At 48.6% G+C, this 24,476-nt stretch overlaps 1 pseudogene; it reads right to left on the bottom strand.

Moving 5' to 3' along the window:
- Positions 1–246: 246 nt before the first annotated feature.
- LOC106497906 (T-cell activation Rho GTPase-activating protein-like) lies at positions 247–24,277 on the bottom strand (annotated as a pseudogene).
- Between the last annotated feature and the right edge of the window lie 199 nt (positions 24,278–24,476).

Here is a 24,476-nt window from a genome sequence, read left to right on the forward strand (position 1 = left end):
GAGCATAGCACTCTGCAGCTCAGGGAGCTCATACAAAGGAGTTAAAAGGCTGTTATGGTATACAAGTGGCTGTAGACAGTATTGACTTCTCTGTTCCCGCAACAAGGGCATGGGCACAATTGGGCACAACCGGGAACACCACGGAAAAGAGCACAGCAGCGCTGGCTGCACAACATGAGCAATAAGAGTGACCAGAGTAGGGAAAACAGTGTGGCAGGAAGCAAACAAGACAAAGTAACTGTTTTATTAAGGATGAACGACAGGATCTTGGGAGCTGGTTTTCATTTGCTTAAAGCTACAGTCAAGCACTGTCCTCCCCAGAACTGTCTTCTCCATTGCTTCTTCCACTTCCACCATCCACCAGGGAAGGAATTCTGTCTCAATATCTGTAAGAATGTGAGAGGAAAAAGAAAACAGGAAACAGGAATCTTTTATTAGCAATGAAGGACAGGATCGTGGGAGCTGCTTTTCATTTGCTGCAATCAGAGGGCAGGCATTGCTGTGAGACACACAGCAGTGTCTTGGAGGGAAACATGCTGAGCAATTCAGGCTAACAACAGCTCCTGCTTTTCACTGAAAGCAGTCCTGGTCTCTGGTCTGCCAAAAGTCGTCGGTCGCTATGACTCAAGATTTCCCACTTACCCTTGTATTTCCCAAACCTTGCTCTTTGCATGCGGTGAGAATGTTAGAGAACAGGACTGGAAGCTGGCTTCATGGGTCTTTTACCTGTTCTATTGGTCAGTTCACACAGGCAAAAAACCACCCATACAAACCTCTCTCTGCTGGGTCACAGAAATCCTCGCTCTCATCAAAATTGCTCCAGACTGATGGAGTGGGATCAGCCAAGTAACACTCAGCAAACACCTGAGAAGCAGTTTTCTCTGTGGTCTCCTGTTCCTGCTGCGCTTGCACCTGCTGGTGTTGGCAGCATTCCTGCCAAGACAATGTCGCACGTCAAACTTGCAGGCCTCTAGCTATTCCTCCTTTCCTCTGGAGTCTGAAGAGTGATCACAGCGTGCAACCCATGCAGCAAAGACAGAACCAAGGGAACAAGTATGGGGAGCACCCAGTCTTTAGGGCCTCTCCTTTTGCCAAAACCCTTCCTAGGAAGAAGTGGTGGAAAGCAAGCTTGTATTCCACCTATGGAGGATCAAAACCCACGAAGACTAGCGGGAAACACCTCCCTTTCATAGACCTTTCTTTCTACTTGGCAGCTCTGTAAAGCAATGATGTTGTGACCGACCAAGCTACAGCCTTTCCTGCTCTCTTACCGTGCCCTGATCTCCGGACACAAGGCTTTCTTATTCTTGCAGATAAGCTGATGGGGAGCATTGGGGTGAGCTGAGGATGGTCCAGGAAAAGGACTTGCCCTTTCTCTTTATGATTTTCTGGGCCACAAAGATGGTTAGGGGACTGGAGCATCTCTCTTATGAGGAAAGGCTGAGAGAGCTTGGCCTGTTTAGCTTGGAGAAGAGAAGGCTGAGAGGAGATCTTATCAATGTGTACAAGTATCTGAAGGGAGGGTGTCGAGAGGATGGCTCCAGACTCTTTTCAGTGGTGCCGAGCGACAGGACGCGAGGCAACGGGCACAAACTGAAACACAGACACTTCCATCTTAACATGAGGAAAAACTTTTTCACTGTGAGGGTGACAGAGCACTGGAACAGGTTGCCCCGAGAGGTGGTGGAGTCTCCTTCTCTGGAGATATTCAAAAGCCGCCTGGATGCAATCCTGTGCAATGTGCTCTAGGTGACCCTGCTTGAGCAGGGGGGGTTGGACTAGATGATCTCCAGAGGTCCCTTCCAACCTCAGTGATTCTGTGATTCTGTGATTCTGTGATTCTGGGTCCTCCTAATAGAGTTCCTTTCATCCTTCAAGATCTTGAGAGGTAGGTGTGCACATTAGGTACTGCAGGCCTTAAAGGCTAGGAAGGTGCCTTTCTTATTTTTGAGCACTGTGACTATTCCTTTAACAGCTCTCATAACGCAAACGGCTAAGCTAACTGCTTGGCTGTCAGTGGCACTGGGTACAGAAGGAAAATGCTCTTGGCTTTGGCCTCTTGAGCTGGTGTCCCTGGAGCACACCTGCTCCAAAGAAACACACCAGCGTCCTGCTGCTGCAGCAGAGCTAACTGCAGCGGGCAGCCAGACGGCACCCCACTGCTTGGAGGCGTGTCCAACCTGACAGTACCCTCTGGGGCAAAGCCGACTTATTCCACAGCCTGCCTTTCACTGCTGGAAACGGTTTTCTTCTCTTCTCCTTGCAACAGGACCCTCTTACATGGCTTTCTTGGGAGGAGGGTGCCCCTGCTCACCAGGGCCAACGGAGGGGCCATGCTGTCTACTTGCAGCCTGCCTGCATGCTCCTTCTCCCAGGCACTGCTTCATCCTCTCAGGCCAGGTCCTCTACTGCCCCTTTCCTTGGTGTCCTGGGAAGAGCTACAGCCAGGAAACATCACCTCGGTGAGTGCCTCCGTGCCCCTTTTCTAGGAAGCCACCTCTGGAACAGCAGCACCTCTTGGTAACTTCTCTCCCCACCCACTGGTAACTGCTGTTCTCTGGGGCTGTGCCTTCAGGCCCTGACAGACAGGCATTTCTTCCCCAAATCTAGCCTGCAGGCTCTTACCACAGCAACTGCGGGCACCCTGCTGCTCAAGTCCTCCCCCTCCTGCTACGCAGAGATGTCAGCTCATTCCAATAGAACTGCCGTACCTGTCGAGGCGCGTAAATGTCGGCATAATGCACGTAGTGCCCGACTGTTTTAACGAGAGACAAGAAGCAGTCAAAGTGTCATACCGAAAAGTGCTTTATTGTAGTGAAGTTCCACAGGAGTGAAACAAAAGTCTCCCTGCTGCTGCTGCAAGGCTACCCTGAGCCCTAAACAGGGACTGAAGGGCTAACCAAGGCAGTGCAGGTTGCTACATGTACAAGCACATTGCCCTTCCAGGCATTCTTACAAGGTTATGAGGATGCTGCCGAGTTCTTTTCTTTGTAATATAGTTTTTATTTTACAAATGAGGAGCAGGCTTAGCTCTTGAAAACTGGAATCCAGACTCTTTCCTTACAGGATTTATGACTGGAGTGGTCAGAGAGTTTTTTTAGCCTCTTCCTAGGAGCGTGGCCTTCCAGCACTCCTCTGGTCTACCTCGCTGGCTGCACCGCCGAGCCACGTACTCATGTTTGTGCTTTTGATAGGATTCAGACATGGCTCTCAGCCGATAAACTCCAGGAGTCACAGGTAAACTCACACAGGAGTTTACTCCAACAGCAACATTGCAGGTTGCAGTTTCTCCCTCAGAATCCTTCCCTGCAGAAACTCGGTCACTGAGTAGCACCCTCTTGGAGTCCTTGGCGCCCTCTCTGCTCTCCACTGCAAACTGCTGGTGCAGGGCTAAGGCAGCCAAGTGTCCTGCGTCAGCATCACTGATCTTGAGTGGTCAGAGAGTTTTTCGTAGCCTCTTCCTAGGAGCGTGTTCTTCCAGCACTCCTCTGGTCCACCTACCTCTCTAAACACTTCATCAGCTGACCTGAAATGCGGCCTTTGCTGCTACCCGACAAGCAATGGCTTGTTCTCAGTGCACCTCTTTCCCTGCACAATTCTGTGGGAGAACTGCCTTCTTTTTGCTGTGGAAAGAGAGCAGTCAGCTTTCAGAGAGCTGTCTTTTGCAAAACTCCTGTGTCTGCAGGCACCCAGCTCTGGGTTGGTCTTAGTGTTTTCCCATCGTTTGCAAAAGAGGAGGACATGGAGTGCTTTTGGATCTCTCTGCTAGGTGTGCTGCTGTCCTTGGTGGACTTGCTGGAAAAAGACTGGGGCCTACGTAGAAAGGATTTTTGGGCCGAGAGGGTGAAAGTCATGGGGAGCTGATGAAAACTGAGCCCTCAGAACCAGAAAAGGAGCTCTCCAGAGAGCAACTGGAAGATGTTGTGGGTAGCGAGTCGTCTGATAATTGTGAGGGCAAGACTGAAAGCCGTTTTTCCAGTGCCTTGTTCTCCAACCTGAGCTGTCCCTGCCGAGCAGGAAAATTGTCCTCGCTTTTGGTTAGCTTCTGGTGCCTTATCCTGCCTTCTAAGCAGTTCTGGAAGGACAGGTCTGGCTCTGAGTACCTCCTGTCCATCGTGCTGACATCATTTGTAAAGTGAGGCAGCGAAGGGGCAGAGACGCATGTTGGATATCTTCTGCTCATGCTGGTGCTTCTCGCTTTGGGCTGCTCCATCTCAGAGGTATGGGGGCCACATTCAGCTTCAGGCTCTGGGCTATCATGGGCAGAACCGCTCTGCTGAGTAGCCCGTGGGTGTTCTGCGGTGAGAAAGAGCCCGTTAGCTAGTTTTTAGTGGCCACCTGAAGGGAAAAGGGGACTTTCCCAGTGGGACCATGCACCCTGGGCAGATGCCAAGCCTTAGTACCTATGGACTTGCAGAGAAGTTAAGGAAACACAAGTGCCCCCAAGGGCAATATCCTGGGAGGGTGCAGTGCTAGTACATGGCGAGCAACTCTGAAGAGGGGAAGTTTTACAGCTGTTGGACATCTGTCCTGCATTCTGTTTGAGGAGTGCTGTCATTTGGAGCTTCTGGAAAGTGTTCCAGCAGCAAGACCCTGCAATAATGTATTGGACCCTCTGCACCTCTCTGCATTTCCACTGATGTCTTCCACTCTCCAATTCAAGAGTTGGAAGCAGCAGCCCCGGGTCGGTGACAAGCCTCAGCCCATCCTCTTACCTGCAGAATTGCCTGTGTGCTCCCAGGACTCCTCGGCCAAAGGGCTGAAAGGCAAGGCCATGTCCTCCCCAAACATTGCTGCGCAGTTGTCTATGAGGAACTCCACCAACACCGTCACCTGCACACAGAGAACCCTGTCTTTCAGGCCAAGGCGCTGAAAACATCTTGAACGGTCTTTCCTGCTCCTGACTGCCCTTTCTGCACCGAAAGCTGTAGCTCTGTGGCTGCAGCTCCATGAAGCTGCTCCACACGAGCCTGGGAGCTGAGGCAGAGAGGTGCCTTTGGCTGCAGCTGTGCTTCGTGGTGAAGGGCAGCCCAGGGCAGGGTGACTTGTGCCAGAATAGCAGCCAAAAGTCAGAGCGGGGGTCCACTCTGGAGCGTGAGGCCTGACGCTGCTGACAGACTGATCGGGCTCAACACAAACAACACGGCATTAGCCACTGCTGTGTCCATGCCATGCAGGGGGCAGGCGGGTAGCTAGGCCCACAGCATGTCCCTTGCTATCTGCATGTGCTGCACTCAAGCTGTGATGTGAAGCAGGGGGCTGCAAGGCAACTGCTGCTGTTGCTCAGAGGAGGCGAGAGGAGAGATTTGCCTGTCACATTGCAGATAGCCCAGCTGAGGGGCACCCCCAATGTGCAGAGGTGCTCCTTCGTTTCGGTTTTGCAGTGGTGGTGGGATCTGGGTGGATGGCTTGCATGTGCCCTGAAGAGGGTAGCTAGCTGCTGAGTTCAACATACCTTGTCATTCATCTCTTTCTGCACTTCCAGCGGGAGCGTGTTGTCCGTGTCTGAGCTCAGCAAGTTTGGCCCAACGCAGATTGCAAGGTTGCTGGAGTCCATCCTGTTGGTCTCTGCGTTTTGGCTGATGTGGTGGAGCACAGCAAGCAAGTGCTTGAGCAAGAGGAGATTTGGCCTGGGCAGTTTGTCAGCCACTCTAAGTGAACACAAACAAAACGTAACATGAATTCAGGGTGCACGGGCTGCTACTTCTTCCTGCAAGCAAGTTAGACTCACCCAAATGAGGCTTCCTCCAAGAAGAGGACTGCATGTGCTTTTTTGCACTACTTTACACAAGTACTCTTCAGAAATCCCTGACTGCAGCTGAGCATGTGGTTACTTATAAGATCTTGAATGACAAGATCTTAACTGAAAGGTGAGCGTTTCAGCACAGTCCACGTTTTTCAGATCAACAGCACTAATAGAGGAGATGTCAGAGACGTCATTGGAGGCTTTCCAAAGGCACATGACAGCCTGTGATTGTTTTCTGCAGCTTTCAAGGCATCCTAAGTCAGCCTCCAAATCTGCTGCTTCTGAAGAACGAAACATGGTGGTGATGTCCAAACATCTGACTTCCCACCCACTAAAGTGAAGACTTGCTGTTGGTGCCTGACCATCAGCGTAGTGACTACATTAGCTGAGATACAGCAACCTCCCTCCTGTTATTATGCTAAGTGTTTCTAGAGCAATCTCAAACACCTTGTGGAAGTGTTATTGCTAGAGAAGTGCTCTTTTGTGCCACTTTCACACTAAATTTACCTCCACAGGAGGACTAGCAAGCTGACAGAGAAGACAGTTTTTTTCCATGAGACTCGCCATTGCCAGAGAAGTCCCCGGCCTCCACCAGCCGCTCCATAACACTGTGACTGGCTACAAAACTTACTCTTTCAAGCCTTCGATTTTTTCCTGCTTGCTTGGCTTCTCCAGAGCTAGCATCCACCTCTCATACAGGTCGGCCGACAGGAGTTTGGAGGGGATATTTCGGAGGAAGTCCTGCAAGGCCAAGATACTGAGATGAGGTTTGGCCAGTACCCCTCAGCCCAGAGGGAGCATCACGGGGACTTGGGCTCCCTAGGAGGCAGGTTGCTTTGAGCTACCTGCTCTCAGAGGTGCTCGTGACCACTGACAGAGCAGTGGGCTGCGTGAGTACGTGCCAAGTTACACTGATATTAGTGCAACAGCAGGGCCTCACACCTTTTAGCCTTCTGTGCATCCCAAAATCTCAGTATTCCTCCCTGAGGAGGATGCTGAGAAGAATGAAGTGAGTTTCCTGTGGGCATGCAGGAAATCAGTGGCAGAACAAGTGGAACAGAAGATCGGGGGAAAAGACAAACGCCAGGCTTGCCTACGCCTGAAACATTTAGTTTGGCTTCAGTGTGGTTTTGGCTTTGAGTCCCACCTGGGCCCATCTAGGCACTCAAGTGGTCCCATGCAGATTTGCAATGTACTCTCACAGCTCAAAAGCAGAAATATTCACCTTCAAGACCACTGCCCACAGGGGCACAGGTCTGCTTTTCCTATCAGCTCTGGGGTTCGTCTCAGTGCTGGGAAAGGACCCTGCAGCCCAGGCCAAGAAGCAGGCAGGGTCTGCCCTGGACACAACTGCTCCTAAGGGGGAAAGGGTGGGAAAAGAGGCTCTCTGGGAAGGTTACAAAGGACTCAGGGGCACGCTGTGAAAGCAGGGCTGTGAGAGCCAGCGCTAGATGAACATGGGAATAGGAATGGAAATAGGGAGATGGCCAGGGACATCCCCTCCCAAAAGCTGATGGGCTGCCACTCCTAAATGCCAGCTGCCAAAGCGATTCAGGCTCTCAAGATGCTTTATAGAAAGAGACTCCCGTGTTTCCGATTCTTTGACCCAGATGGCCCATAGCTGAGGAGACACAAAATTGCAGGAAGGCAGTTGGGAGTGATCTGGGCCTCTGGAGGTGCAACTGTTCCCCAGTGCGTAGGAGCTGGCACGTGGCAGCTGTTTGCACTGGGGTCTGGAGAGCTGGGCTTTGGGGTATGCAGGCCGCCTGGCTGCTGCAGAAGATGATGCCCGCTATTTTTTGAGCGCAAAGAAAAATTGCTGTTCTGTGATGGGTCTTCTGAAAGGAAACTGTTTTGCCTTTGTGTTTGTAAGAAACCTTCCACCTGTGCAGGGCAGAAGCACTATGGGTGATCTCCCACCTCCCTGCAGGGGCTCCTCCTGACCACCTTCACCTCCATACCCCCTTTCCCCAGTCTGTGTCCCCAGGCAGGAGTTGTCCCCGGCACGCTGGCAAGGCTGTGGGGCAGCCGGCTGTGCGCCTGGGTCGCGCGGGAAGGCCCCAGAGGCTGCCAGCTCCTGGTCCTGCTCAGAGCCACGGGAGCATCACTCGAGCAAGTGCACGAGGGCAGAGGACTCAGGGAGATGGCACCGCCATCACAAAAGGGCAGGACAGGCTGCAGCAACCCCACGGCAAAGAAATGGGAGAAGACTCTCATATTGCCCATTGCAAATTGTACACACTACATTAGTGACACCCGTCTGGAGTTTCCTCCTATGCTAAACCACAAAGATGCTGAGCCTTTTAAAGGCTAGTCGTATTTCTAATGTGAGGAGCCAACAGCAATACCTTTTGCTTAAGGTTATCCAACAGTCAGCACTGGGATCCTGGGTATCAGTGCTTTATAACTGTAGCTGCTGAGCATTTCCACGCCACCTCTCAGCCCTGGGCTGATAAGTAACTCGTGTGACTCCGGTAGGTCTTGATGAGTAACTCTCTCACCTCTTTGCTGTGGAGTGAGAATTCAGTGTTTTAGCTTTGCACCAGCAGGATGAGGTGCCTCAGCTGGCTGAGGGAAATGGTGCAGCGCAGCTCCAGCACACTTAGTGTGAGTGAAGCGGGGACTCTAATGCACAGATAGCCAGGATCCTGGACTGTTGTTTTATATTTTGTGGCTCTCACAGAAATGTGCCTGTAATTTTCATGGCAAAAAAGGAAGCAGCAGAATCAAACTGCTGAAAATCAGAAATTATTTTCTGGACTAGATCTTCCAAAAGGTTGTATCCCACATGGGCTCCAAGATACTTCGGGAAATTTTCAGAAGAGCTCATGTGTTCAGCTGCTTTGAAAATGTGCCTGTGGAAACTGCCCACATGGAAATCCAGTCCCACAGAGCTCACTGGAAATGACAGGACACCCCCTTCTCACTACTGTTCTGTATCTGGAATTGGATACTCAGACATTGACAATCAACACTGCAGGCATCATTTCTCTGAGGCACAAAGCTTTCGTGGGACCCAGCCCAAGAACCAGGTGTTTTCTGTTGCTAAATCTCTTCCCAAATAGAGACTTGCTGGGCTGCACGCACGCATGCGCGAAAACACACACACACGCAGAGCTGATCTCACATGTTATGCAGGAGACTCATTCACTCTGGGGTCTCTGCCAAGGGATCAGCAGATGACATTTCCCTGCCATGTGATATCATCCACAGAGCTTCACAGAGCAAACATCACACAAGTGAGAGGGTGCGTGTGCACGCACGCACACACACACACTTAAACACACATGCATGCACATGCTCACATGTGTACACACACACACACACACACACACACACACACTCACCCCTTGGTGGCTGTGGAAGTGAAGTGCTGATCAGCGATGCAGAGAGCCAGAGCCCAGCTCTGTTTGTGGCACAGACCCTGTCCCGGCCCTCAGCAAAATCCTTTGGCTCCCAACAGCACCACCAGCAGGAGCCTGAACATGCACAAGGATCGTGGTCGCTATTGTAAAAACAGAGCTGCTCTCTCCCAGAAGGGCAGGCACTTCCAGGCGCTTTTTCCAGCACCATCAGAACGGGGCACTTGCTCACTCAGGCATTGCGCTACGTCCAAAGGATCACTTGTAGCACAGGGGAATTAAGTGCTACTTGCTTTCAGGAGCTGAGTCCTCTTCAAGTCATGCTGACTCTGGGTATCTGTCAGAAAAAGCCCCAAACAGTACCACACATGCACCGTGAGGCTCCCTAGCTTTGTGAGTTTTTATCCAAAGTGGCTGTTCAAAACCTCCCTGTGTCCATGTGGTTTCCAGGTATTGATCTCTGTGTAAAGTATAACACCAACAACCAGCTCAGCAGCTGAGCTCACTTGTTGCGCAGAGGATGCTGAGACAGGTTCATATGCACAAGAGTTTATTTCTGGGGTCTGCAGCTGGTGGCATACATCAGCTCTTGCAGTGAAAGTTACTTTGGTGGAAAGGTAGAACAAAAAGAGTGAGACAAAAAAGAAAAGAGAAAACTCTCTGCAGCAGCCTGCCAGGAAGAAAAGGGGCAGGGGACTGTGGGTGAGTATCCTCCCCGGGCAGCCTCTCCAGTGCAACAGGTGCTCCCCACCACAACACTTTGGGAAGGGACAAAAAACTTTCCCCCTTTCCATCTCTCCCACTAGTTGGGGCTGCCAAGACAGAGTTTGGCCATGAGCATAACTCGGAGTCGCTGCGGGGCTGCTGTATACCTCTCCGTACAGCTCCTCCCAGGCAGCTGAACCCGCCGAAGCTTCCACAGCGCATAGGCTCTGGCCACAGGGACTCTGCATGCCCCCTCACATCACCCACAGCGCAGTGAAGGGGAAACAGGAGGTCAAGGACACCAGGTCCCTGCCAGCGGGGCTGGCTGCTGAGCTCTGCACTGGGACAGTCAAGTGAAACCCTTTGAAGTCTTTGAGGGCTAAAGACACCAGGAAGTGGAAGGTGGAAAACATCTAGAAGAAAGGGACTTAAACTTTGCACTGAATAGTGCAGACTGAGCAGCAGAAGGGACATCCTAAACACCAGAGATTCTGCGACTACAGGCCAATCTATCACATGTAGTGGTGGACAAGGACAATCAATGGAGAACAGAGCTGGAACAACTTTGCCTCGGGAAGAACACCATCAGCTAGTATTTCTCCTTCCCCAGCCTCTGTGGTTCTGGGAGATGCAACTTAAAAGGACTATAAGCCTGAATATTTGGTCTGGAGGAAGAAACACTGCTGAGAACTCCCAGAAAAATGGCTTTAAAGTAGAGGAGTGTTAAGGACTGGTGTCTTCACTGACCTCTGGCAGTAATGGACAGGTTTCATGGGAGATCAGACCACCCATGCAGCAGAAGAGAGCATGAGACATTCCCAGGCAGCCAGGGACAAGAGCCCCTGGCCCAGAAGAAACCACTGTGGATTGGTTTACTAAACTGAAATGCTGAGATCTGTAGGATTTGAAGCAAAGCATTTCTTTCCTAGCACTTTTTCAAAGGCTGAATGTTTTGAAACTGGACTAAATTGTGTTAAAAAAGAAAACCAAAAACTTTTCAAAAGCTAACTCCCTTCCCCCTCAGCAGTCATATTTTTAACATTCTGGTTTGGTAGACATTATTCTTGGGCAGTTTTTCTCACCCTTAGTGAGACAACCATGAGAAGCAATGCTCTTTTGTACTGCACTATAGTTTGATTTAGAAACATTCTCCCTTTTACATGCACACATGCACACTTACGCTCGCAGGCTTGTGCATGTATTTATATCCCTGTACATACATACGTACTCTTCTGAGCCAATTCACTTAGTAAAAGTAGGCAAAGAAGACCTAGTCACCTTTACAGGTGGTGTTTTTGCCCTCTTGAAAAAAACTTCAGGTTGGAATATTGCTATCAATTCCTTGAACTAATTATTATTATTCCTGTATTGCACAGAGCTCCCAGGAGCTAAGAGAGAGCAACGTTGACTCGATGTCAGTAAAAGGCTGTTCCTGCCTCAAGTGATACAGGCACAGAAGCAGATCCTGCACTGCTCCTTGCACTGAATAAATACCTTGCGGAGAGCGGTCTGAGTGGTGCCATTAGGGTTACCTGAGGAGGACGGTAATTGTCACCATAAGTAATGGTAGCAAAGTCTGGATCTCAGTGTGTACAAGACGTGGCAGATGGGGCGCAAAAGCAAATGGGCTGGCTGACAGCAGGCACTTCGGTAATGATCCATCATATGAGCTAGCAGACTCATCTCTGATTTTCCTGGGCTATTTTCCAGATTGCGTTTTCACTTTTTTTTTTTTCTTAAGTATCTGCAAATGAAAGCCTGCTAAAGTCTTGGATAAGATAAGTGTCTCTTTAACTTCTCAGTCTCTTACGAATTTCAAGTAGCAATTTTTTATTATCTTAATTAGTGACTGCCTGTTTTAATTAGGCATCACAGTTAATCTTACCCCACTGACATGTATGAGGCTTTGTACAGAGCAAAATGGCCTTTTTTTTTAGCATGAGCACCAAAAGACACATGAATTGTAAGAAATAGGATGACCACGTTTGCAATTCTGATTTTCATTTTCTTCCTTCCACTCTAGTCTTCGGTTGCCACCTTCTGAAATTCTCAAATATTTTATATGCAGATAGGTCCTAGCAAAGACATCATGGGAGCTAAAAAAAAATTTCTTCCCTTCCCCAATGATCCAGAAAGCATTTCTGATCAAAACAACAGTAGGCAAAAGCAATGGTCTATTTTTCTTCCCTGAAAGTCGCGAGCCATAATTTTATTTGCTAAACTTTAGTTAATATCAAATAATAAACAAATATGTAAATGTATAAATAAATCACTCCTGATCCTGTTGTCTGGGCACAAATTGCAACTTCCACAAAAGGTGGCCTACATTAATGTCCCAGGGGGCTTAACTGAGCCTTCACAATAGTTGTATTGATGATGCCAAAGCTGGTGTAACATCCCCATCAATTTTTGAAGGCTGCCAGAGAATGTCAAAGAAGAAACTCAGCACCTTGGAAATAGGTTTTATTTATATTTTAAAAAATGGATCACTCAGCATTAAAACTGAAAAAATACAAGGAAAAGAAAAGAAAACAAAAAGCCTCCAAAACTCCCCAGATCAAATAAAGCCAAAACCAGATGGTAATACTGAGAAAGCTAGAACTGATATGGAGTGGCAAATTATACAGAAACAAGTGCACTGTCATGGTAATTAGATGCAATTTTGCAGTAGTCTGTATCTACTCAGTCTTTAAAAGAGTCTGGCTAATTTTGAAAAGTGTACGTATTTTGTTGTTTCTTTTTGAAGGAATCCAGAACTGTGGACAGTCTGTGACAAGATAATTCATCTGTCCCCTTCCATAAGGTCAAACTGAAACTTTTTTAACCAGCTGACATTTGAGAGGACAGTTACTTGTCCTTCTTATGGGAAAGAGCAGTTCCTATGCTTTTTCCTAGGTAAAATATCATCAGCTGGACTGCAAGAGGTTGTGTTCTGTCAAGAGAACTTGTCATTGCCTGAAACAGATCAAAGTGATATATCAATGCTTGAAACAAAAAAGTTATAACACACTTTGAATTGACTGAAAGTCCTCTGTGCTTGGGTCACTTGGGTATTGACAAGAACCTGAAGAGTGTACAGCAGTAGAAAGTCAAGAAAAGCCCTTTGAGCTTTCCTAGCAGTGTGTAGTTGTTTAAGAGCTCTGTACGATGCTCAGCAAAGTCAACGGGGCTGTTCCCAAAAATTGTGCCTCAAGGTGGCTCAGGCCGAGCTGAATGCCTGTAGGGGGAACGAAAAATGCAATACAGAGCCTTCACCTCCAAGCCAGTGACATGACAGACCCCAGTCCCTAATGTCCTTTGGCCCTGTCCATCATTCCTGCATGCTTGATAGACTCAAATTTGGGCTGTAGGGGCCTCAAGGCCGGTGCTCGTTACTTCTGACATCCTATGATACACTACTTATACCTGTCACACTGTCCGTAATAATCCTGGTGTGAGATCTTGGCTGTACCACCAATTAAGCAAGCACCCACGAAGGATCTTCTCTTTGCAAGTGTCCGCAAGCTGGGCAGCACCATGCTTTCCACTGCATTTCTCCCAGCCTGTTGATTTTCGAGCCCTCTTCTCCGGCGAGAGGGCACCAAGTGCAGCCAGCGCCTGGCCCTGCTCCTGCGAGAGCCCTCAGCTCAGGGGGCTTTGAGCCGGCGGGGCGGCTACCGCGGACCCTGCCGGCTGGCCGCGTCCCGCTCTCCGGCTCGGCGTCCTCGCGGGACCCCCGCGCCTGCTGCTGGCCGGGAGAGACTCCTCCCTCCGCGGGGAGGAGGCGAGGGGAGCCGGGAGCGCTCCGGCGCCGAGCAGCAGCATCTCCCGGTGGAGGGCGCCGGCCGCGGGCCCTCACGCGGCGCCGTCCCTCGGCCCCGGAGCCGCCGCGCACCTGCGAGCGCATTGCCTGCCCCGGGGACACTGCCAGAGCCATGGCTGGGCCGCGGGCGCAGAGGGACCCGCGGCGGGGAAGCTACGACTACGGCGTGTCCCCCAAAAACCTGGTGAGTGAGCAGAGCCTGCACCGAGACCGCGGCGGCACGGGAGCGTTCGTGCACGAGGACCCGCAGATCAGCTCAAGGCAGAGGCTGGGGGTGTGAGAGAAATGTATGTGAGGCACTGCCTTCCTGGCAGAAACAAGAAAGCACTGCTCTTCCCGTGAGTTTTAAAAATGGTCATGTTTGTTGTAGATTATTTGAGAATGGAAACTATTGAGGAACACATGGTTCTTTAAATGTGATCTTGAATTGTTCTTTTTTGGTAAAGTGCAATATCTAAGACATCTATTACGTAACTCTAGAAATACACTTTCTAATACACTTGGCTAATTTTGTATTATTGGGCTCAGCAGGTTTTGCTTTCAGCACCATACTGAAAAGCCTTCTTTCTTCTAGGAAAGAAGGCCACAGAAGTTAGGTATTCTCAGAGTCTGCTAATGCAGCTGTACAATCCCCCACCTCCTGCCAGAGGATCAGTGGCTTCAGTGCATACAATTTGGAGGGATTACTTGATAATATTACTGCATGTTCAAAATGCTAATACACCAGTTTAGGGCAGCAGAATCCTGAAAAACAGAACAAAATAAAACAAAAGCCTCAGCCACTATTAAATGGATAATAGTTAAAATAAAATGAGAGGGTTTTTTTTTGGGGGGGGGGGTAGAAGGGGGGAATTGTTGGGTGTTTTTTATTGTTCTTCTTGTTATGGCAAGGTTTAACATCATTCCAAGAAGCATGTTTCACATTAGGGCGTGCTGTGAGCTCTCTCCCACAGCACCTGGTAGCCTGGTCTGAGATCAGGACCAGAGCGAGGTCTCCCAGGGGGAGTCCCAGCTGCAGCGTTTGCTGTCCTGGCAGTGGGAGAGAGAGCCCGGCTACACGCTCATCGATCACTGGGCCAGACGGGACCTCATATCACGCAGTCTGACCTCAGACAGGAGCCAGAGGCTTATTGGGAAACAAAATTGCCAGGAACTGAATCTGTGCACCAAAACGCAGCATTTCATCAGAGCTCAGCATCATTGGCTGACAACATTGTCAGCCTTGACAAATATACTCTGTCTTTTCAACAGAGATGAGATTAGTGGCAGTGTCTATCTGCATGAATCTTTTACACAGAGATGCACATATCAAAGGCAGAAGCCCCAGAGTTTTCAGTTATAAAAATAAAGACTGGAAGTGTATTTTACATGCCAACTGATCTGGCTTTCTTTTGCTGTTCCTGCTTTTGATAAATAAAGCTGCCACCAGAAGTGGAGTATTTTCCAGTAAGAAGACCTGACTGAAAAAAAAATTAGTTAAAAAGAAAAAAGAAAAAAAATAATGGTTATGTTTTATTCAAAATTGTCTATGGAATTACTGGAAACACTGAAAAAACCCCCAAAATTTCAGTTAAGTGTAATTTTTTCTACCTCCCACTTCTTTCTTTTTAACCTCTCTTTATTTTTCCATTTCTGGTGAGAAGATAGGAAAGGAAAAAAAATGAAAAAGTAGGGAAAACATAAGCAGAGAAAGTTTGGGTGCTAACTCTCCCCAAATCAACTTACTTTTTAATTAACTTTTTCCCAAAATAACCCTCTAGTATACAATAAAAATTGCCATTTAGTTTGGTCATAACACTTTTTTAAGAAAAAAAAATCAGCCAGTTTTAACAAGAAGCTGGAGTTATAATAAAGCATCAGCTTTCACAAAATACCCAGCGTAAATAAGGGGAGGCCACGTGACAGTGAGGGACCCCCGGGTGCCTCTGCCCTAACCCTCTCCTCAGCCTCTGCTCTGGTGAGATTTGCCACTATTTCAGCAGGAGCTTCCCTGAGCAGGGCTGGCTCAAGCAGTCCCACACTGTATATGTGGAGCCCATTTGAGCTTTATGCACTATCTGTATCTCACATTGGATCATTATTATTCATGCAGTGGAGACTGAAGGGAAAGCAGCGTCCCAGGTGGGCCTGGTGCAGCACCAAGCGGCCACATGCAGCAATCCCTGCCCCGAGGAGCCTGCAGCCGCAATGCTCACACACCTCCTGCGTGCGCTTCCACGCCGCAAGGCTGGATCCGTCTTCCTGTGCTTCTCCTTTAACTTTTGGTCCGATGCTCGCTTTCAGACTTATGGGCCTGACCCACCACTATTTTACTTAAGCCCTGAACCAAGGGGCTCTGAAAATGGAGCAACACAGCAATTGCCCCTCAACTTACATCCCTCTTTCGCTAGTATTAACAACTCATGTAAGAGCTCTTGCTACAGCAGGGGCATAAGGTGTTGCAGGAGGGGTCAGGCTGTACGGGGATATGATCTTAAGAGATAAGGAGAGTGAATCATGTCTCCAGGCCTGTGCATGCACCAGTCCAGCCCACCAGCTGCCGTAGACCACTGGGTCTTCCCTGGAGCTTGAAAAATTTGTATCTACTGCAGATACAGCCATAAGTGTCCGGTGTGCATGATGTGGCAGGAAGGGGGAAGACAGTGTTTGCGGACAAACAAGTCCAGCTCAAAGCTGCATCCTGCAGTAATTTATTACCTTGGGAAGCAAGAGTGTGATGCTGAACAAATAACTGGCTCCAGGGGACAGCAGGAAAATGGGAAGGCAGGGCCAGAAGGGTGGGAAGAGGAGGAGGAGGAGGAGGAGGAACCTGCCAGCACCCTCCCCCCACACACCTGGGGAACAGCAACAGTGCCAAGCAGAGCTTGCAGGGGGCAATTTGTCAGGGCTGTCTCTAACAGACAGCCTGCGGCAGGGCCCCCGCAGAGGCTCTAAATCATGCTGATTGCACAGTCAGTAATGAATATGTCTCACCAGTCCCCTTAACCAGACTGGTGGCTTTTAAAGCTCCTTAGATAACATCTGCTTCTTGCTGTGTTGTTAGAAGTTCAGAGTAACTCCATTGACTTCAGTGGCACAACATAGCTCTGGAAAAGAGTTTTAATACAGACCAGTCCTGGGCAAATTGCAGTCTGATTTATTCCATATAGACCTGGAGCCACTGCCGTGATCTTGGAAAGGCTAGCTTAGACTGAGAGTAATGCTACTTATTTCAGAGGAACCACTCTCTCCCCACACAGATATAATTCGTCAGAAATCCTCCCCCTGAATATATTTGGAAGTTCCTTCCCAGCCCACCAGATGGAGGCAAATGGACCAGTCCATATTCAGGACATGTCCACACTAGTAGATTAAACAGCGCTGGAAAGTCCTCCCAGGCGCTGCAACACAATCACCTATAAACCTTATAAATTGCAGTATCAGCTATAAACTGCTTGAACAGGCTTTTGACCAGGAATCGCCAGGTAAAGCCAGCTCTCCGGTGCAGATGCAGGCTGAGCTGCCCCAGCAGCTCCCGCCCCAGGGAGGTTTGCCGGCAGGTTTGCTTGGCAGCAGCCCTCCCGCTGCACCCCCAGCAGCAGCTCACCTCCCGGCAGCCCCTGTCCCTCCTCGCCTGGGGCGGCAGGGAGCTAAGGGGGAGGACACCCACACTACGCCAGCTTGGGGTCATCCTAAAAAGAGGCCTCATCCTAAAAGATTTTAGATCTAGCTCTGTATATTTTTAGGCATTTCCAAAGTAACGAAAAACAAATGGCCAAGATTCTAAAAAGAGGCTCAGTTTTCAGATCATGCTGGTCCTTGCCTTCTGAGCAATCCGACTGTTTAAAAGTCTTTCAAGATGACAAAATCACATTCCTAGGTATCTCTAAAGGAGATTAAACTTTGAAAGGCTGTCCAAATGAGTAAAAAGATGTGATATGTTTATGCCTATAAAACAGTACATGGCTAACCTATTTAAAGAAGAATGTCTAACTTTGTATTTTCAGTTTTCTGGTGGTGAGTGCTGTTAGCTGAGAAAAGAGTTTTGACTTTCCTGCCACTTTCAGAAAACTATTCATTTGACAGCAGATGTGTTAAGCGTTTTCAGAACACTTTCTCACTGCAATGTGCAGAGCATTTTTTCAAGCTTTCCCCCACCATTTTCCTAATTATGGTCTACTTCATGCAGGAAATTCATGCAGCTCTCCTTGTGGAATTTAGTCCTTGTATGGTGCATGCAGGTGATTTCATTAAACAAATTGCTCCCAGTGAGTGAACTTGAAATTCTGAAATCTGCAAATGTGATCCTTTGTCCCCTGTATTTTCTATTGCTGTGTCTTGGAATGAGAGTGGGTTATAGGCTAGAGTAAAAAGGGCAGGAGTTTAATTTGCTACAGACACTGCAATATCTGCCATGCAGCAAGAAAAGGTTTCTATTAAGTGGAGGAAAAACCCTGAAGAGAGAAAGTATGGAGCAATTGATAATGTATACTGGTATTAATTGGGTTCAAATTCTCCCAGCTCTTGGACCACAGGACAAACTTAATTCAGCATCTCTGTACCAGCTACAGTCTTTCATTAAAATAACATGTAATTTTCTTCCCCTGAAGTAGCAGCTACACTTGGGAATAAAGTTTGTCTTCACAGCATAATATTGTTTAGTTCAATAAATCCAATTCAAAATGACCTTCCTCTCCTTTTAAAATAAACACAAAACAAACACAAAAGCCAAACAGGTATAATTCTGTCCTGGTCCAATTTTGGCACTATCAACCTGAACGCAGCATCACTCACCTGCAGTGGTTTCCGAAAGGAGCTCCAGAGGCGCCAGGTGCCGCTGTCAAGCCTGAGAAGCACAAGGGCATAGAGGTGGGTGCAGTGCCCCTGGTAAGGACACTCAGCAGCGGTGAGGAAGTGCCAAGCTGGGGACAACGGCTCGTGGCGCTGCAGCCTGCGCTCCCGCAGTCCGGAGAGTGCTGCCGGGACAGCGGCTCTTCTTGCACCGAAGAGGGGCTAGAACAGAAAAGAAAACTTTTAAGTTATGTCATCTAACAAGTTGTTAATTTTAAAAAACAAAATCAAAACCAAATGTGTTTTCCATTTGGAAATAGTCAGTTCCACCTCCCTGGACCCTGATAGAGCAATTCTTTACTTTCACCCAAAATGTGTTGCATGCACTGGATTGATTCTCCACACCCCAGTATCTCTCACTCCAGAGATTTATTCCTTTGCTACTGAATCACGGTAGGAAACCTCTGACCCTGTCCAGACAACATTTGTTTTCAAATTATGGCCAACAGCTAGGGAAGTAATGGAGGGAGTAAGTTAGAAGGACTTATTCTCATCTACCTTGGCCAGAGGCCAGTGTGCTCCTTCTGCCGGTGACAAGCACCAAAACTGGTTTGTTCCTCACCCAGAGCTGGGTCTGCTGAAGTACCTCACCCAGCTGGAAAGTGCGGGGGCTTCTGCAAGACCAGCCGTGGCTCTGGCTACTGTGTGAGAGCCACCCTTGGGTGCATGCCTTACCCTCTCGAGAGACCCTCCAGCATCACAGCTCAGAGCCAGGCCTGGCTTTCCCTCACATTTCAGAGTGAGAGGAGGAACATCAGGTCTGGTATTTTGACTGGTGCCAAAATGTGTGCGTGTGTGTGTGTACATATGTAATTTGAAACATATTGCTCATTTAATCTTTGCAGTATGTATTTGGTAGATGAAAATGTGGAGATTCTAGAATAACAGGAATAACAGTAACAGGAATTATTAGCTTTGTACTGATTCAGGGAGAGGAACAATCTTCTTCCCAACAGTGAAGTGCCCCTTCCTTGCCCTTCTGTTGCTGGGTTGTTCTGGGCACCCCAGTTCCCACCAGCACCACAGCTCCCACCAGCTCCTACCCTGCTCGCCCCATGTGACAGTAGGGAAGGTCGTGTTTCCCCAAGCAGACCCCAGTGGCTGTTTTGCAGAGAGTGGGCTCCTGGGTTTCCCTAGATGGCTTCAGAAATGTTTCCTGATCTGTCTCTTGGTGCTGACAGCTGGCAGATACTGCATCAGACTAAGACTGTGGTGCCTTGCCACGTGCAGTGGATTTGGAAGCTGGACTGAGCCATCCTCATGGGTTTAAACAGAGATGGGACGATATCATGGCAGATGCCATTGGCAGTTTTGTGAGCTCATATGGAGCTAGTCAGAGCTCATGACATGGGGAAAAAAACAGAGAGAAAACAGCTCTCTGCCTGGGTCAGGATGCTTTCTCACGTCCCCTGCAGTCTGTGGCTATTTCAATCACTTTGCTAGACTGGTGATTTATCCTGATACTGCAAACCCGATAATGGACAGACCTTGTCCCACATATGGATTGCATTGCAAACTGCAAGTAGTTTTCAAAGGCGCTGTTGGAAAGGTCTCTCCTGGGTGGGATTTCAGACCTGCACCACTTCACACCTCCCCTGTGCTCCCTGAGCAATGCCACTTTGCTTTCTGGGTACCTGGGAAGCTGTCTCAGTGCAAACTGAGCTGCTCCCTGCACCCAGCCCGCGAGCTACAGTCCTGCTGGGCACGTGTGCGAGAATGGTGCCCTAAGAGTCTGCAGAGAATAACCTTCCCCGAAACATGCCTCTGTGCACTCTGCAGCAGCCACTGTGAGAGCAGCATTGCCTTGGTCACGTACCGTACTGTAAAGCAAGCAGCTGACTGCAGAAAAGCTTCTGGTAACAATGAGTCAATGTTTATCAGAGAAAAAACCCTACTGTTCTGATAACAGAAACATGTACATAATAAGCAATTTCAATATTTGTATTCATTTCTTTGATTTCTGATTGTGTATTTAAAGGTATTTGACAAACGCAGGTGGCAGAAAGGGCCGTGTTAATACAAACATGGGAACAACCATTACATTCAGAAACATGACATTCCTCACCAGGTAGAAAGCAAGCATCACCTACTAGAGTCACACAAGCTCGCTCATGCAAGATTAGATATACCAGTGTCATCCCTGGCATTTTGAGTCCTCCCTGCAGATTCAGAGATACCACAGTATGCCCATTCCTATGTTTCGCTGCTCTTAGGAGAAAGGGTTTTTCTAACGTCTTACAACTATGTTACTGCAACTTCCTGGAAATGTGTGCCAGTGCATTTACCTTCAGTGAGAGCTAGGTTGCTTCTCCGACCACTGCTTTACTCTGATAACACATCCAGAAGCATCATTTTTCTACACTGTGAAACTGCATTTGCTTTGGGTTACCCAGGCCAGAGCACCATGTGCATGGCCTCAGCTGCCTTGACTCCCCGCTGCCTCGCATCGTGCTCAGTCCTTCACAACCTCACAGGCGGCTAAATGCTTCCAGCTCAGCCTCCGCTTTACACAGACAAATGGCTTCTGCGTTTGGCTATTTTGCACTGCTGTGATGAGCTCTTTTGGATTTCTGCCCTCTAGGAGATTAGTCAGTTCCTCATCTCACCTACAGCAGTGCTTGCTCACTGCAGCCACCATCGTATATGGCTCATAGTCAGTGTGAAATGGTCTTTTACAGAACTCTCTAGACCTGTCACCCAGCATGCCTGTGAAAGCGCGCACACACACACACACACACACACACACACTCACCTTTTTCTCTGTGACTCGGTAGGCCACTGAGGCCACTTTTCCAGTTCTCCTAGGACAGACGATCTGCAGACACAGACACTGTTTTGTGTGCCATTTGTGAAATGGAGTGGTATACTGTTAATGACCTTCAGGAGTAAAAATCGAGAGTTAGGTGAAAGCTGCCAAAATTCTCATGAATTTGGGACAAAGTTTCGATAAAAACAGGATGGCATTTTTAGTAACTTTGTTTTCCATTCAGTAAATGGGGCCAAATGTTCAGAAAGTTGTCTGTGAATGTGTCACCCTGTTTTTCAACCATCTCAAAAAATACTGAAAATATGACTTTAATAACACAAGCATCCGCAAAGGGCAGTAACCTGCCCTTTAGCAGCCTCATGTTGACACTTGGCAACAAAAAACCTCTTGCTTTTGATGCTCCTTTGCGGTGTCAGCTGCTCCTGTAATAGCCGCTTTCTTTGGTGTTTGCGCTAACGTTCATTTGGCAGGTGGCCACATAGAGCTTGCTGTCCCAAAGCACAGATTGGAGGGATTTGAACTCTTTAGGAGGCAGGCAGCTCCTCAGTGGATTTCCAGGACAGTTTACCCATGTCTGACGAAAGTCAGCTTAGATATCGCTGCGTAATATTAGGCATGCTTCCAGGAGTCTAGCAAGACTCACCAAGAACGGGGTTCATCTCAGCCTAGTTACACAGTTAAAGTGTAGATGTCGGTATCCAACCCAGTTGCTCCAGGTGCCTTTTATAGTCAGTGCAGAGAAATGGCCACTTTTAGGAAAGGACACAGTTCCTCTCATGCCAAAGCAGGCTGTAAAAACTAGGAAAGAAAAAAAAGGTGCCCCTCGAGTGCCCATTTCTCTGCATTGCCCATAAAAGGAATGCAGGGTGAGTAGCTCAGAAGCTGACACTGGTGCTGCAGCTGCCCCAGTTTGGACCAAAACCTATCCTGGTGCCCGCGCAGGCAGCCCCCAGGCTTTCCTTTTGCAAATCCTGCTGCCAACCTGGCCTCATCTCAGGCGGTGGGCCCACAGCCTCTCCCAATTACTGGTATGGTCAGACAGCTGTCATGCTAAATGCTGACCACTAAGAGGCTCTAAGCCCCTGTTTTTTAAGAGACTCCATTTCAGCAGACGTCCTATTTTACTACTAGATCTGTTTCTTGAGGAAAACTGTGCCATGGCTCTCCCACTTGAAATCTGAGCCAAGCGTCCTCCTGGAGTCATGGGTCTCCCAGAAACATGGTGTACCTGTACCAGTCGGGGCAATGCTGGCTGGCAGACACAACGTACAAGCAAAGCATTTCTTAGATTTGGGCAGCTCTCAAAATTTTAGCCCATACTTGTGCAAAACAGATCAGCACCAGCAGAAGGCAGGCTTGCCTGGATCTGCGTTCTTCCAAACACAGCCTCAAGTTTAGCAGCATCTGAGAGTCAGGAGCCCAAAGAGAGACTTTTTTATCCTTCTCCTAGGCATACAGTGTAGGGATGGCTCCTTTAAGTGATCGAATCCCTCACCTGCATGGGAGCTTTGTCAGAGGATGAAAACTGATAACAAATTCATTCTTCTTTGCAGCCACTCAGGAACACTCCTCCCCGCCGGGGCTCGGCGCCTTCACTCGTCTTCAGCAAAGCTTTAAGCAAGCCATGGTGGTCTGCAGCCAGGTACGTACATTGTGTGCCATATGCACAGTGTCTGCACAGATAACCTAACGCACAGGACCAAGGCAGCATGCTGTGGCTTGCTAGGAACTGGGCTGCGAGGCATCACCTGCAGTGGCTCGCCTTGCCCTCCCCATGTGAGCCCAGCACGTTTGGGGCTGGGCACCTTCCTGCCCATCTCTCCCATCCCATGGGGAGGGCCTGCCTACTGCTGACTCCTTGTTCACATTCATTTCTGCCCATGCTGTTGAAAAGCCTCTGTAGGCAGTTTCCCCTTCAGAGCATTTTGATTCTTTGCTTTCCTATTGTTTTTCTTCCTTTTGGGTAGCAGAGCCATTAAAACAGGGAGAAGAGTTTGCTGTGATAGCATTTTCTCCCCTAGTTTTGCTGCAGGTCTAATGGCTCGCCTGGCAAAACCAACCAGAATTTTCTATTGACTTCAGTGGCAGCGCCTCCTTCCTTCATTAACCTAATTTCCAAAAAGCAGAGGAACTCTGTCATACGAACTGCAACTATTGCATTGCAATGCACTAACTTTCCTTCTATCCTGTTATAAATGCAGTCCACTGGAAATTAACCAAACTGCACTGCTCACTGGGCCTGTTATTGTTACAAGTAGGCTTCTTACATGTAAAATAATGAAGCTACACAGCTAAGGCAGGAGGGGCAGCAGTATCTGGGATTTTCAGGTAGCAGAAGTCTGAGGTTTTGAGCGATCGTTGTGTGGCGATTAGGTATGTTGTGCTGTAGGAGCACTTGCAGTTAATTATTCTTCAATTATGTCTCTTTTCAGAGTGAGCACTTTTTTTTGCATTCATTTCTTGACATGAACATCAGGAGCTGTCAGACTATGAGAGAGGTTTAGCTTAACACATTTTCCTTTCACTGGAAACATTCCTAATTGAAGTCTGCATAGCAGAGTTTGTTCAACACCTCCTGGCTTGCCATACAGCACAGTTTCAGAGCCCAGAATCATCCTACAGGCAGGAGGGACAGGTGTAATTTAAATACTGAATAAATGCTCAGGAGTCATTTCTCTGTTACTAAGTGATATGAGCAAAGAATAATACCCTTCTCCTGCCCCCAATCCTGCAAACTCCAGGAGTAGTGCATAGGTGGAATCTGCTCCTGCAGGGAAAAGGGGTTGGGGATGTCCGTGCAAGGAGGAGAGCAGTCCCACTTCCACACGGTGACTGGCAATGGGTGAACTGCTGGAGGAGCAGTCATTTACCGCCTCCTGCCCTGAGTTGCTACCTCCTCCAGACTCTGGCTTTGGCTTTCAGACCTTGGCATCTGCTACAACAGAACTGGCTAGGCAGGGACTCATCTCACCATCATCATCAACATCCCAGCACCTCAGCTCCCCCTCATTCACATACAGGGCCTTTCTCTCTTTTCTGCAGGAGGTGGCATTTATCACGAGCATGTTGCATGCTTCATGATGTAATTCATGTTTATTGGTGCCATCAGTTAATCTGCAGATAGTACTGGCCTCTGGCCTGTGTGTATGGGTTGGAGAGGAATGCTCTGGAGGTGTCCCCCATTTTACCACCCCTCCGATTGCTTCCATGCCTACTGTCACTGAAATATTGTGACCTTGGGGCAGTGCTCCAAGAAATGCTGCC

The sequence above is a fragment of the Apteryx mantelli genome, chromosome 3, assembly GCF_036417845.1.
Source record: "Apteryx mantelli isolate bAptMan1 chromosome 3, bAptMan1.hap1, whole genome shotgun sequence".
Lineage (NCBI taxonomy): Eukaryota > Metazoa > Chordata > Aves > Apterygiformes > Apterygidae > Apteryx > Apteryx mantelli.